Genomic DNA, 12,120 nt, shown 5'->3' on the forward strand with positions numbered 1-12,120 from the left:
TGGCCTCACATTTTTAAAAAGGAGCAGATGTGACCAGGGCAAGGTTATGAATACTCATATTAAAATTAAAAAAGGAAAAGAAAAGAAACCCCTTTGCTCATGCATCTCAGAAGCAGCAGTACTAACAGTAAACAGTCGAGCAGCAGATGTTGCAAAGCTGGAAACACAACAGAATCAATATTCCCTTTTCAGTTGTTGTTCTCCTAAATGCCAGACACATGGCTTGTTCAGAAGCGTGGAGGCCAAGTTGAGAAGGGATTAATATAAATCCAGAGTGAGGGCAGCGGATCCCAAAAGAGATCTTCACTCCCTACTTCTTTCCTGGCATGGAGGGAGGTGCTATTTGTGGTTTGCCTCAGGTGCCAAAATGTTTTGAGCTGTCCCTGTGTGAAGGCATACTTTCTTGGTTCTGTCCTGAATCTTCCTATATTTATGTTCATGGGATGTCACCACCGAAAGCAGCCTGTTCCTTGACCTCTTTTTACATATAGAAAACATTGGTTAGGAAAGCCAAAATCCCATCCTACAGCACCTCTACAGTGTAGAGATACACAGTATTTCTATTGTATAACAGGATTTCTCATGAGAAACATTAAGTGCATTTAATCAGACACATTCACAGCTCATGGACCATCTGCATATGAATTATTGAACATCACTAAAGTTCTCGAGTCGACATCTAAAAGGCATGAGCAAAGCCAGGCTATAAAGCATCACCTTTGCAGCATTACAAAGAACAAGATGATCAAATGGTGAGATATAAAAGAGCCTTTTGTCCACTTATGCATCCCTTTCATTCCTCCTTTCACATAAACCAGCAAACAAACCCATTTAACCATTTCCTCTGAGCTAGAATATTAAGCCCAATTCAAACCATGGTTGAAAAAACCTGAAATTGGTGATATGGTTTCTTTTAGCTTCAGCTAAACGGGAAGTGTTGAATAATTAGTGGTTTCTGGGTTTAAAACAGGCATCCCCAAACTCGCCCCTCCAGATGTTTTGGGACTACAATTCCCATCATCCCTGACCACTGGTCCTGTTAGCTAGGGATGATGGGATTTGTAGTCCCAAAACATCTGGAGGGCCGAGTTTGGGGGTGCCTGGTTTAAAAGATAGCATCATTTAATCCTGCTACTACTGTCTTGAGTATTTAAAAACAGTAGTTGCGTGTTGAGGTCCCCAACCACCCCCTAAGAAATAATTCACACCACAGACATTAGGTTTTGGTTTTAGGCATAATTTTGGCCACAACTTTATTAAAATACATAATATGTGAGTGGTTGCATAGGCATTGGTTTAGACTATCTGTCCCACTGGGGACAGAACTGATGACCGTCAGTAAAGGGAAAACACTTTTGGGAGAGAATAGGAGCCGGGGGTCAGACCCAACGACTCTCCCCAAATGCTCCCAGGGGCTCTTGCGTAGCCCTGGCCCCCGACCGGGGGATACGGACAAAAGCATGGCAAGCCCCTGGATTCCTTTAACGGAATTCCCTGTGTGGCAGCAGCAGCATTGGAGGGGTAGACACAGCCAATCTTTACCCCTCCAGCGACGAACACCAAAACCAATGCCTAACCACCAACCTTACAAGTTGTGAATAATTGCTACACAGTAAGCGAAAACCAGAAGGCACCAGCCAATCAGCCAACTGGAAAAATTCCTACCAGGCCCCTGCCGCAAAAGCAGATGACCCCACGACAGGCATAGCAAGGTCAACGCAGAGGCCTAATAAACGGGGGGGGGGAGGGCGGGTGATCCGTTGCACCCAGCAAAGAGGAATAATGCAGGGCATGCCAAGCATTTTAAACCCTCAGGGCTGTCCATCAACACATTGCAACATAGAAATCTCCCCAACAACACCAAGGACCCAACGGAAGCCGCGGCCATCTGTACGATCCCGCCCAACTCTAGAGGGGTGGTTTGCTGGCCCCCACCTCAACACGTGCTCTCCGTGAAGGAGAACAAGCTATACCATTTACTGCCATGGAGTTTTATAGGTTGGAGTACCTCAGTCAAGCAGATAGGATGAAGTATATTCTCCTGGGCAATCACCACATTCTATAAACTCAATTACAAGCTACTCTGACCTAACTCAAACTCATTTACAAATGGCTGGTTTTACAGCACTACTGCTAGCAAGCGATTACAGTGCCTTTTTATTTTTTAAAGGATAAGAAATATGTGTTCCTCATCTTTGAATAACCACTAGACATGCACTTGTTTGATGTAGCTATTAAAGACAAAATATTTACAGCACTTGTTCACAGTTAATCACTTCAGTGGGTTTGGTTCTTTAAAAATAAAATAAGAACATTAGTGAATCTTACCTCTATGTAACCATCAGAGCAGCTCAATTACACCATGTAGGCCTATTATTCCAGTCTCTACATTTGCTCTCTTGTTTGTGAAGATGCTGAAAGTCCTGAAACACAAACAACAAATTCCCTGAAGGGATTTAGTTGTCTGTGGTAAGCAAACAGGTTTTTTGGATGCAAAGTAATCAAAGCTTATATCAGATTTTTTTTTTTTTTACTTCTAACCCTGTTGTGCTGCTATAACACTAGCTCAGTAGTCTTCTATCTTTTCAGACCCTGGATCCTCTTTTAATCCAAACATGAAATGGGGGGGAGCAGTTCTTAATATTTTACCATATATTTGCATGGGGGTACTATGAAATTAGCATACTTTGGTGGGTACCCCTAAGTAAGTAACCTTCAAAATTCTGAAAGGATGAGAGCAAAGGTACAGAGCATTCAAACACCTTTTGAGGTTGCTTGTTTGCTTGATGCTCAGATGACACCAGCTGATAAGTCCTTCTGACATCCCTCCCCAAAGCAGAATGATTAGACGTCAAAAGGATAGTTCTGTTTCTCCTTCCCTGATACTCCTTCGTTGGAAGCTAGAGCTGTCAGACTCACAACCACACCCCTTCCTCCCTAATCCTCTCCAATCTCCAAAATTTCCCTTTCACAGAGAGCTGGTTTAGGAGTTTTAACTATTTTTAACAGACAGGCTAACATATTGCAGATATTAATTTTGCACAGTTTGAAGTGACTGGATGCATATAAACTGGTTCCCTTTGGAAATAAAATATTGTCGAGACCCATAAGTTTAATTAAAACTTTACTTGCGGAACTTTCAAAAGTTTTGAATTGGCACCTCCTTCTCTGTGATTCCTGCTGGACAGGAGGGCACCTGTCTTTGTAAATTTGGAAGAGGGAAAGCTCCTGAAATAACTACCGGTATGTGTCTGCCTGTTTAGGGAAGTATGGCTGAGGTGCCATTGTAGAAAAGTGAAATTCAGGAGTGACTTTTCATTGCACTCTCAGAGTATCATCCAAAGGATGATGCAACATAGTATAGTGTAGGTTATCCTTATACTGAACGCTTACATTGTGATTAATTTGATTGTGCCCAATTAGAAAATTATATTAATTTTTAGGAGTGATCATGGGCTGCACAATTCACATCCAACTAGATGCTCTGGTTGGTGTTAGTAGAAGATGCCTGTGGCTTCTTTGGTGATGAACAGTGCATTTACTGGGATTAATGAGAAGCAGAGGTCATGATGCTACAGGAGTTGGTAACTCATTAAAAAAGAGTATACAATTCTTGTGTGTTCTGCTTATTTGTTCTGCATAAAAGGCATGTTTCTGTCCACAGATACTTTCCAGGTCAAAATGACCTTTGCAGAGTCTTAGATGACCTCAAGATATGGAGGTTTCAAGGGCGAAGAATAGAGAAAGAAGGTGAGGAAATAGAAAATGAATAATTTGCTGCTACATGCCACCTTCAATCTCCACAGCCAAGTGAGATTCCAGGGAGCTCCAGGCACTGGGTCTGTGTTTCCTTTTGGACCATGAGACACAGGGAAGAATGGGGTGCCATTATGAAATATGGTTTATTTACACATATATGCAACCTGAGCCTGCCATGGATGGATTCAGTGCATCGGCATTCCGAGAGAGTCCTGCTTCCCCCAATTTAACACAAGCAGAAGCCACACTCCCATTGATCCTCTTGTTGTGTGAACGATCCATTTGTTGTTGTTTAGTCATTTAGTCGTGTCCCACGTTTCATGACCCCATGGACCAGAGCACACCAGGCACTACTGTCTTCCACTGCCTCCCACAGTTTGGTCAAACTCATGTTAGTAGCTTCAAGATTCAAGAACACTGTCCAACCATCTGGTCTCTGTCGTCCCCTCCTCCTTGTGCCCTCCATCTTTCCCAACATCAGGGTCTTTTCCAGGGAGTCTTCTCTTCTCATGAGGTGGCCAAAGTATTGGAACTTCAGCTTCATGATCTGTCCTTCCAGTGAGCACTCAGGGCAGATTTCCTTCAGAATGGTTAGGTTTGATCCTCTTGCAGTCCATGGGACTCTCAAGAGTCTCCTCCAGCACCATAATTCAAAAGCATCAATTCTTCTGCGATCAGCCTTCTTTATGGTCCAGCTCTCACTTCCATACCCCAGCTCTCATGATCCATTACCCCAGGCTAAAATCTCAAAGGGAAATTAGTCTGACTACATTACTTTCTAACATGTTAATTTCAAGGGATTAGCGAGGTGTCTAACAAACAGGTTAGGAAGTGGACTTAATTACATGAAATGGACTTCACATGTGATAATTAAAGTATTAGGAACATCTAGTACACAACTCAAATACACACATGGCTTTATCCTTAATACACATGAGTCTGGCTATTCCTGATTTTAATACTCCAAGCCTCAATTAAATTCTAACATCTACAAACCTATAGCAGTATCTTTCAGAGAATAGAGGCACGGCAAGGAGACTGGAACAGTGGAAAATCTATGCATGGAGAAGTACTCCAATTGTCATTTGAGGTTCAGGTGCTTCTTTGTAAACTGTGAAAAAATGTAGAAAGGTGGTAGCTAATGTGCATCATCATCATCATCATCATCATCATCATCATTTGTTAGTCACTTTATCTTGCCCAAGGCAACCCAAAGTGACTTGCAACCAACCAACCAACCAATCACTTTCACAGACAGCAATCATTGAATGCAACTATTGTGCATGCACACACACATATGCACATGCAACTCATGTGCATGTGCACATGTGCACACACACACACACACACACACACACATATGGCTTTGATTACAAGGATATTCCTCTCTGGTTCCTTGCAGTTCCAGTTTCATTTGTCTGGAAGAGTCATTGTAATTATGGGAGATGACATCCATCAAGTTCCTAACAATGATGACAGCTTTCCTTTGCCTGGGGACTACAAAAACAGGTATATGGTTCTAATGAATACCAGAGCAGCTCAGTTGCCTTGACTGACCCAGCAATGACAGGGACAGGAGGTATAATTCTTCTTTGTCATATTTAAAGGCTTTTGCTGAGACTTTCCATCTTGGTTCACTTCTCTTGCAGTAAAAGAGCCAGTCAAAGCAAAAGAGGGATTCAGAGAAACTGGGGGCCAAGTGTGCTTCTTCAGATAAAGTCTGGCCCATTTAAAGCCCCACTGTAAATCAGGTTCCATTCTGATCTTATTTTTAAAATAGCTTCTGAATGCAATCAAGAAGTGCAGTGACAATAAATCCATATGTGCTATAGGGGTTTTCCCTTAATTTACGAGGTATTCCCAGTGCCAATATGCCAAACCATTACCCACATTAGACTACAGTGTACATATCTTTACACAAAAACAAAAAATCCAAATAGATTCATTGTAACAGTAGCATTCTATTTTTTGTGAAATTTATATTATAACTTTGTAACCCATTCTGTTCAAAGTTTCCCTTGTGATTTTTATTTTAGATGCAACTACAGGGAGTTACTGTTTCAATAGCAGTGAAAGGCAACGTTAAATTACTCCCCTCACTCCCCGCTTACCATTTTTCAATTAGCAACTTGGAAAGCAAATTTGCTCGGAACAATACCATTCTCCCAAAACTGACATCTCCCCACAGCTATATTTCTGTAAAACCAACCAACCCCAAAAACAGCAGCAGCAGCAAACAGTTGAGACAACTAATCAGAAATTTCCCACATAACGTGGAGTCCAAGGTACCATAAGGACAGGATTTGGGGGAAGAAGTTCCAGCCCCCTGTATATTTTGAAAGAAGCAAAGTAATTCTAAGTTTCAGATGAGTGATCCAGCTAGCAATGCTAGAATTGTTTCTGGATTTCTGAAACTTGATTCAGAGCAGAACACTGGAATATGGTGGCCATTTACACATGGCCAAAAAGGAGGAAGTGCATCTCTCTCTCTCTCTCTCTCTCTCTCTCTCTCTCTCTCTCTCTCACACACACACACACACACACACACACACACACACACACACGGACCTGGATTTGTATAAAATTTGCCTATACTAATTTATATGCATAGCTGAAAATTTAGAAATAATTGCTATCATTTAAATAGAAAAACAGTACATTTCATCATAGTGGGAAATACTATGTGACCAGGTGATCTGTGTTCCTGCTCCCTTTGCTGTGCAAATGCTGCTGATGGCAGGTTTAAGGCTCCAGCTCTCCTTATGGTTCTTTATCTCTAAACTAGACTTCGAACCCACAGCCCATCAAATAGAGGGCTGCCCTCTGTGAAGAAGGAAAGTAAGACAGACAGTAGGGGTGGAAAGTGGCGAAAAGGTGTGTCTTGTGGTTTGCCCTGCAGCCCCAAAGCTAGCTTGCTTGCTACCCTAGCATGGCTGGCGCACCAATGAGGCAACCTGCCTTGGGCAGCATGCTCCTACCACCTCACCAAGGCATTGGTCAGGATCTGTGCTGCTTGTGGTGGAAGCATTGGTGGCATATTTGCTTCAGGCCAGGGGTGCCAACTTGAATAAAATACTGTGGGGGCCCAGGTGAGCCGCGCCCTGCATAATCAACACAGTGCACACACACCACTTATTGTTTATTGTTTGTTGTTTATTGTGGGGGGCCAAAAACCCCATGGCCCCTAAGAGTTTGCTCCTATGCCTCAGGCACCAAAAGGCCTTGGACCAGCCCCATGCTGGGGGCTATTGGGTGGAAGAGGACACTCTTCCATGAGTTGATGCCTCTGCTGATACAACAGCAGCAAGAACATTACTTAGATATCACCCATTTTCTCATATAAATTGATTTCAGAAACTGAAATAGTGTTTGCGTACTTATACTTTTTATACAATGTGGGTGGCGCTGTGGTCTAAACCACAGAGCCTAGGGCTTGCAGATCGAAAGGTCGGCGGTTCGAATCCCCACGACGGGGTGAGCTCCCGTTGCTCGGTCCCAGCTCCTACCAACCTAGCAGTTTGAAAGCACGTCTAAGTGCAAGTAGATAAATAAGTACTGCTCCGGCGGGAAGGTAAACGGTGTTTCTGTGCACTGCTCTGGTTTGCCAGAAGTGGCTTAGTCATGCACATGACCTGGAAGCTGTCTGCGGACAAATGCCGGCTCCCTTGGCCTATAGAGTGAGATGAGCGCACAACCCCAGAGTCGTCCGCGATGGGACCTAATGGTCAGGGGTACTTTTACCTTTACCTTACTTTCTCAGTATGGCTGGGCACTGGCTGTTTTCTGCAAAATTAATAGGAAAGCCATACCTGATAGGCTCATTTCAAAGAAGCACTGAATTGAGAGATATACCACGCTGTTCTGTCCACTGTCAAATGTTAAAGGCAAAAATGAGGTTGAAAGGAAGACCCCATCTGAGAGACCACCTGTGCTGTTTTAGCGGGAGTGGAAACAGAGGTTAACACATCAAAGCCAGTCTCTCAGGTAATTCCAGGCCCTCTTGGAGACATCATGCACAATTACATCATAGAAATGTGGCCAATGAACAATGTAGCCCTGTCTTTGGTGCTTTTGTCCTGCTGCCATGGCAACCTGTTGCTTCAAGGCAGAATCAAAGGATGACAGCGAACTGAGAGAATGCCATGCTAATGAGTTGTGCATTTAAAAACACACACACTAATCCTGTTTAAAATGATAGAAACAGCAAAAAGAGAGGAGAGCCAAACAATTGCACACAAAAGGAGAAATGTGTTTCATTTCCTTTATGTAGCACCAATGCTCTATCCCCAGTGTAAGGCATCAAATCCCAGGACTGTACATTTGGGATACCAGAAAATACAAGTCAGGCGTGCAGCAAATGTTGCAGTGTGGTTGCTCCTGTTCAGGGTTCCAGCTAGCCAGTCAGGATACTTACTCCCTTCCCTTACCCCTCTCCTTTGGTTTTCCAGTCCCACCTCCCACCAGATGCTCAGCATTCTTGGTCCTCACTTAGACCTTTTGAGGGTGACATATAGTTTCGCTTTCCCAAATATTCAACCTTAGGGTTCCCTCTAGCCTGCTGATGGCCCCCTTCTTGGTTGCATAAGGAGTGCCACTTGGAGAAAGGGTTCAAGGTGCAAAACTCTCATGTGTGGCTTGACAAACATAGAAGATTTAATGGGATTATGAATGCCATATGCTCATCTCCCAGGGACATGCCATGTCACTTTTTGAATACTATCACAAAGTGTGACCAACTTGTAAGTGACCAGCTTGTAAGAGAAACTAGAATGGTCACTGCATCCTTGGCCTTTATTTACAGAGATCCATTAATGAGGGCAAATGATAAGAAATCTGTTTAAACAAGGCTGCATTAAGAAATCGGGACATCTGGTTACATTTCAGTAGGGCAAATGGAGGATTCGTTGTCCTTTTTGTTATTTCCTGTTAAATGTGCAGTACTTTATGTTTGACAAGTAACTACACAATGGATAAAAACAGAACCTGAGGGGAATTTGTCATATTCCTCCCCGCCCGCCCGACCTGCTGCCTCTGAATCCTCAGAGGTAAAAGATTATCTTTGCCTCTAAATCAGCCCAGAGATAGCCAGGACATTAACTTCCTTGTGCATACTTAACCAGTTTTGATGACATTTTAATGACATGTTGAGGGCAAGCTAATAATCAACCAAACTCTTCTGCTAAAAGTTTTTTTTTAGAAGTCTGAGCTGAAAAATTCCAAAAATGATGACCAATTGACATTGATTTTGGCAGCAGCACAAACTCTGTAGAAAACATTGTGAAACTGTGTTAGCCAATGAGCATTAAATGATTAATAGTTTGATAGGTATGCTGATGTTCTTCTGAGTCAGAGCAGACCCACTGAAATCAATGTCTGAGTGTAACTTTGTGGGCTACAACCCTATGTGGTTACGAGCTGTAAAGGGAGAATTGTAAACTTAGGCTTACAGTGCAGTTCTACTCAGAAGTATGCCCTTTAGCAGTGTTTCCCAAACTTGGGTCTCCAGCTGTTTTTGGACTACAACTCCCATCATCCCTAGCTAGCAGGACCAATGGACAGGGATGATGGGAATTGTAGTCCAAAACAGCTGGAGACTCCTGCCCTATAGAATTCAATGAGACTTACTCCCAGCATAGCTAGACATGCTAACAGGAGTTGTATTTCAAAACATTTATTTGCTTGGTTCTTAAAATTACATCTATAGCCCACCTTTCTTCCATCACAAGCTGTATACACACCATACTTCCGTTAATAGCTGAGGTCTCCTGATGGGGCACTTCTGGTGGTTCCACATGCCTCCCTGAGGTTCTTCTGACCTTTATTAGGGTCCAAGCCTTTAATGTGCCAGGCCCTATCCTGTGGAACTCCTTGCCAATGGGTTTGGCAGGAGGCATACTACTACTACTACTACTAATAATAATAATAACAATACCTTTATTGTCAATGTACAACCTGTGTACAATGAAATTAACCAAGCCTCCCCCCCCCCCAAACACTCGGTCTCATTGCACTCTGTGTGCTTGTTGCACAACACACCAAGCCCAAAAGTCAGTTGCATTATACTATTTTCCGTTCAGCAGCCTAACGGCCCACGGATAGAAACTGTTTTTTAGCCTGTTGGTACGACTGATTATACTTCTATATCTCCTGCCCGAGGGTCGAAGATTAAAGAGGTGCTGGCCGGGGTGTGAATCGTCCCTGAGAATTTTTCTCGCTCTCCTAAGGCATCGATCCCTTGCGATGTCATCTAGCGGGCTCAGGGGACAGCCCATGATATCATGTGCTGTGTTCACCACCCTCTGTAAAGACTTTCTGTCCGTGCCTGTCAAGCCAACGTACCACACTGTGATACAATATGAGAGGATACTTTCTATTGTGGACCAGTAGAAGGAGGTCATCAATTGTTGTTTAACATTGTTCTTTCGCAAGACCTTGAGGAAATGGAGTCTCTGTTGGGCCTTCCTAACCACCTGAGTTATATTGTTTTTCCAAGTGAGGTCTTCACTAAGGTAAACTCCCAGGAATTTAAAGGAAGAGACTCTCTCAGCATCCCTGCTCATTTTTAGATGTCTTCTAAAAACTGCATTATTCAGGCAGGCAGGCACTTCAAACTTGAGGCTCTCTGCCAACCAGCTTTTGTTTGTTTGGGGTTTTTTATTTATTGTAATACTATGTTTTTAGTCTGCATACCGCCTTGTGATATTGTATATGAAAGCACAGTCTATAGATACTTAAATATGTCAACCACATTGAAAGCACACACACACGGCAAAGAATACCGAGAACTAAAGTTTGTTAAGGGTACTGGGAACTGTCGTTCTTTGAGGGATAAACTACAGTCACCATAATCCTTTGGGGTTGCTTTAAATGTGCTTCTAATGTACTGTGTGTGCATAGCCCTGGAACCCAAAGCAGTGCACTAGAGCTTCTTAGTTTCAGCAAGGTGGTGATTTGTGTACTTTCAGACCATTTCCTGTGAACATTGGGGGTGGGGGGCAACAGGTTGGGAAAGGCTGCTTTACACACTCCTTTCTGTTGCATAACCTGGAGAGGCATGATGCCTTTGGAAATGGCTGTGGAACGCCCTTCCTTGAAGGCTCATGCCTTGAAGACTCATTTGTTCCAGTTTGCCTTTCTTTAGCAGTGCTCTTGTGCCATTGATTCCTGAGACTTGGTGGTTCCTTACGAGTATGAATGCTCACACTTTTACCACTCAGATGTATTCAACAGGATCTCCCTTGGTTGATCTTCATCTTCTGAGGAGACTGTACTCCGAAAGGCATGCATTAAGAAATGCTTAAACAACAAATGAATACACTTGTGCCCTGATCTTGAAGAATTCCCCATTGACTTAATTGAAACCTGCACTTCCTCAGCATCCTTGAAAAACTAGTTATTACTCTTTAAAGAACCAGGGCCTTCCCTACCCCTTTCAGTAGTATAACACTGAAAATAACCTATCGAAAACAGAAAACATACTTGGGAGCAAAAATGCTTCTTTTAGCATGACTCCATAGCCATCCATTCACAAAACTATAGTGCCTGAACTTAATTCAAGGAATCAAATGGTCCTAAAGACCCTATTTACATGTTCCATTGATTAATTCCTTCTCCCTCCCCTGTCATACACTATGTGATTCTGATTCAGATATATGTGTGTGCCCAAATGGATAAATGCACCCTCACATCTATCAAAAATGAAAAGAGGGCCCATTGCAGACATGGAGCCTTCTGAATCAAGGTCAGCAACTACAATCCCAAAGGCCATGTTGTCATGTTGCTCAAAACTCAAAACTTCTTTAGCTCACGTGAGTGAGCCAGCTAGGAAAGACTCTGCAGATGTTCTTAGACGGGCCCATAGTTCTCTCTTGCATTGATTTTGGGATACTGAACAGCATATTTAGAGTCTGAGTATTATTCCCAAGGAAGGCAATTGGAAAACTTACTTTAAGTACACTGACCAGTAAAGGTTGTTAATCAATCGCATCTCACAGAACTGGATCTTTTACAATGACCCAACCTCTACTGGGAGAATTTCAAGCTATAGAACAAGGGTGGCCAACTCCCAAGAGACTGTGATCTACTCACAGAGTTAAAAACTGGCAGTGATCTACCCCCTTTTGGGGGGTTCAGGTAAAAGTTGTTGAGCTTCTTTTAGGAAGGAGGAAGGCCCATTTTTAGGGGTTCAGACCAAAGAAGTTGAGCTTGTTTGACGAAGGAGGAAAGCCCCGCTTTTGGGGGTGCAAGGCAAAAATGTTGAGCTTTTTTAGGGGAGCCAAAGTTGTTGAACTTCTTTGGGGGGAGCCAGTGATCTACCACAAGACGTCCAGTGATCTACTGGTAGATCACGATCTACCTGTT

The sequence above is a fragment of the Lacerta agilis genome, chromosome 5, assembly GCF_009819535.1.
Source record: "Lacerta agilis isolate rLacAgi1 chromosome 5, rLacAgi1.pri, whole genome shotgun sequence".
Taxonomy (NCBI): domain Eukaryota; kingdom Metazoa; phylum Chordata; class Lepidosauria; order Squamata; family Lacertidae; genus Lacerta; species Lacerta agilis.